This window comes from Mesitornis unicolor, unplaced genomic scaffold, assembly GCF_000695765.1.
Source record: "Mesitornis unicolor isolate BGI_N332 unplaced genomic scaffold, ASM69576v1 scaffold48636, whole genome shotgun sequence".
Classification (NCBI taxonomy): domain Eukaryota; kingdom Metazoa; phylum Chordata; class Aves; order Mesitornithiformes; family Mesitornithidae; genus Mesitornis; species Mesitornis unicolor.
In genome coordinates, this window is record NW_010191247.1 from 10,973 (window position 1) to 15,355 (window position 4,383).

Consider the following 4,383-nt stretch of genomic DNA (forward strand, 5'->3'; position numbering starts at 1 on the left):
ACTCTAAATACTAAATGAAAGTAAAGTACTGAAGAGTACTTAATCTTCAGATTAGTTGTGCGATGAAAGAGTGATCTGTTTGTAAGAGTGATCTGTTTGTCTAGGGAAGGTCAGGATATTTATTGTATTGGTTTGCAGAGTCCTTGTCTTGTGTGAAGCTACCTAAAATAAACACCATTAAGGAACCATGGGTATTACCTCTGCTAGCTAAGTAAAGAAAATAACACATCTATAAATTACTATATGGCTGTATAATATAAAGCAAAACTATTTTTGTCATGCCCAGGGAGTACTGGCAAGGGCAAACCTGAATGATCTCTTAAATTGGATGTCTTTTGGGGGATTTGTGTCAGTTCTGCGCAGCTCATAGAGTTGCGTTTCACTTCAGGCTCTCAACTGCACAGACACTAGAGCTCCCAAATGTACTCCTGTCTTAGAGTGCATGTGATCGGAGATTCTTCTAAGTTTTACCATCCTGGGTTCAGTAAAAAGAAGAAAATAGCATTACCACAGTGTAGAGTCTACTAAAATTACTTAATAATTACTGATAGAGGAGTTGATTAATTCTTGCTTCTAAATATAAAAGGAAATATAAAAGGAAATATGACCTTAGAAATCATTTTAGCTTGATTGCCTCTGATTTTTTTTCAGAACAGAAGGTGTAAGCTGCCTAATAAGTAGAAATGTAAACACCAAATGGTTTCCTTAAAAGCACAAGTTTACTGAAACAAAGTGTAGCCCTGCTCTCCTTCCTTTTCCTGTGGCTCATTACAGTGTGACAGATGCCTCTATATCTGTCCTATCCCCTATAGCCTACTGGCAGCCATCTGATGGGAAGAAACTGCCAAGGTAAATAAGGGAATCACACAGGTGGGAAGGCACCTCTGGAGATCCTTTAGTCCAGCCTCATTTTTTCTCAATTTCACCTTTAGCAAACTAAAAGCCCTTCATTATCTAAAAATGATTCAACCTTAAGCTGACCCAGTAATTCTATGCATGCAGGAACGTGATCATGAGTTTTCTGTTTGGACAGTGGCAGCAGAGATCTGAGAGATCTGGAGTTAGATTTATCATGTCATCAAGTTTTCCCTTTTTTTTTTTTCTTTTTAAGCACATGGGAGAACTAGGAGCAAAGACAGCCTCTGACAGAGCCAAAACTGAGGTTCCTCAAATGTCAGGCCTGTCAGTGTGCCACGCGGTCAAGTGAGTGCCTGGCTCAAGGAGAGTGGCTAAAGCAAGTGGTCGGACGATGGCAGGGAGGAGGACTGTAAGGAGATTAAACCAAACTCCACTGTTTTGGCAGCAGCAAGCTATTAGTTGGGTTCCAATCATACTGTGATAATAATGGCTTCAACCCTTGAATGCATGCAAAACCAAACCCCCAGACTTTAATGTTTGGGAAGGTTTATGTTCTTCATGTAGGTTTGCATTTCTGATGCTGTTTTTTGGAAGCCTGCACTAAGAAATTTGAATTTGCCATTTATGAAATACTTTTTGTTAATTATTCAGGTCTTTCTAAGCTAGTAGCGCATTTTTCCAGGAATACTGTCATTGCCTAGTAAAATTCAAGCTGCTTTAATGTACTATTTGGAATAATCCTCTGAAAATCTTATTTTTAAATATAGCTAATGTATAAGTTGCTGTATATTTTCCTTCTTTTGCATTCTTAATCTGTTCCAATAAAACTTTTTTCCAATTTAACATCCTGTAAACTATAAGATAGGGCCCCATGATTAATCATCACTTTATAAGTAGTTAACTGTCTTATGAGGTGGGCAGCTCAAAGTGCAAGTATAAGGTCACTGGAATCTTGTACTAAAAGCTTGCAGCCATTGTACATAAAAGTGCTCTGGGTGTTTCTGTTGCACTGACTGGAATGTTGGAGCAACAAGTGTTTTTTAGGAGGTGGTTTGTTTAGCTTGTTGACTGCTATTTTATTGCTGTTCTTTAAAATATGTTCATACTGAAGGACTAGTTTCATTTGTACTTAACCCCCAAGAGATGTAATTCATCTCTGATGTCAAGGATTGTAAAGATTTTATAACAGAGAGCGTTAGGCCTGGTGAAGTGGGAAGGTCCCAGCTGTGTTTTCTCAGTGTATGCTGAGGGAGCCTTTTTGCCTTGCAAGTAGGAGTAACAACTTGTGGGCTGCAGGAAGACAAAAAGGCATTAACTAGTTGATGCTGAGAAAAAGCATATTGTGTTATTGTTAATGCTAACTGTTATATATAACACAAAATGCATTAATCAGTTTACAGAAATAATGACCTGTGTTCTCAGTCTGTCCAAACAAGCATATAAACAGATACAGAACAAACCATGGGCTTGTTCGGGGCTTTTTTGTTGTTTTAAGGCTCTGTATACCTGGAGAGGATGGTTCTGGGTATGATCCTGACTGGGGCAGAAATACAAATGTCTAAGCTTCTTGGAACCAAGTACATGCTAGTTGGTCGTAACCTGGCGTTGCCATTCTGCAAGATTTCCAGTATGTGCACAAAGACAGTCACTCAAGTATTCCCCCAAATTTCAGCTAGCCCAGCAGAAGATAATGCAATAAGGTCACCAAAGATACTTGCAAAAAGGAAGAAAAACTAGCCTAGGCAGGTTTCATTCCTTTCTGAAGCCCGAAGAGTAGGACTTTCTCAGTGGATTGTTTTTGTTGGGTTTAGGGTTTTTTTTTTAAAGCCTGGTTTCCTAAGTAGGGGAGGCTGATGGGATCACACTCTTTTATACCCCATCCTAACAACTTTTGCATGTGCTTTTTAATTCCTCCAAATTCAAGAGAGGAATATAAGTTTCCCAGTGCTCGCACACACATCTTTGTAAAGGGATGACTGCTGGATGAGAAATTTGTGTTCCCACTGCGAAGGCGAATGGTACCTGTGCAGTCAGCCAAGCTCAGCAAGCCAGGCACTGGGCATGCTGCATCTCCAGTCAGGTGAGGCAGTGGCAGGTTTGGAGACAGGAGTTGTGTGTAGGACACCATGTCAGCTGGGTGACAAAACAAGGCTTTCAATTCAAAAGCAACGTGGTAAAGCATTTTGGGGCTAACGTTCAGAACCAGGACAGCTGCATTTGCACAGCACTGCTGTGAGCTGAAAAAAACGAGTCTGCTTGCACATAATTTGTTTCTTTGCACTAATTTTCTTGAATACTAGATGCCCAGTCTGTGCTAGTAACTGAAGCATGGTGATGTGTGTTGCAGGAAACTGAATGCAAGGGGGAAGGGAATTGTATTATCCTTAAGTTCCATGCAAGTTATTTTATGGTATTTGAGGTTCTAACTAGTGCTATATAGAACTAGATGAAAACTCCACACGACATGTAGCATGCTGTGTTTAATTCTCAAAAAGACTCCTTTTGCCTTCTCTTTTAAAGCCATATTCCAGTTTGAGTGGAGTTACCACAGAGTGCAGGTTAATCAACTGCTTTAGGGAGCATCAGGAAAACATACTTTCATGATACAAAACCAGCATTCAAAATAGGTAAATTGTTAGACAGCTGTATGCAAGTATCAGTTTCTATACATTTACGATCCGTTGGCATTTCTGATGACTAAATAGTGAGCAGCATCTGCAGCTGTAAATAACAGTTCTGCCACATCAAAGTCATTCATCTACCTTGCTGGGTGCTTCTGCAACCTATTGTTTCTTTAACATTTGTTGAGCTATTTAGAATTATATAAGGGTGATACCCCTTCTATGGGAAGGGTGGTACAGGCTTGCAAAGCAGAAATAAGGCTCTTAGTCCTGTGGCTTTAAATATATATGTTCACATGAAATTGGGAATGCTCATTTCTGGAGTTTTAGTTTCTTTTCCTTGGTGCCCCGCCTCCCCCACCCCCCTCAACATTTAATATTTCTTCCTCTGTGAGTTTTCATCTGACAGTGAAAAAGCTGAAAAACAGTGAGGTTGTTACGCAAATCAGCAATTCTGGCCTTTACTTGTTAACCAGCCTTTCTCTTCAAAGCCTGACACCCACACTGAGGTATTTTCCCTTAGTTATTTAGATTAATTTCTATAGTAACTAACTCAGTTATTTTTGAGCTATTAAAACAGACTGATGTTTGTTACCATTCTTCTCTTTGAAGTTCATTATGTTGCTTGGTTGTTTTTTTTAATTGATAGTAGAGAAGAAAATGAATTCTTGAACTTTAGGAAATACTTCCTGTCCCAGTGAAATAATTAGAAGTCAAAGTGCACAAAAGTGCTTTGAAGAAGACTGGAATAATTGGCACCTGAAAGCATCAGCTGCCCATGAGATGTACTTCTGAGTTTAAAAAAGCAGCAGCCATCGCAAGGCTGCCAGAAGTGGGGCCGAGGCCCCCAGCAGCCCGGGTGTCAGAGTCCGGGGCTCACCGCCGGCACCTGCTTGCGGGGTCA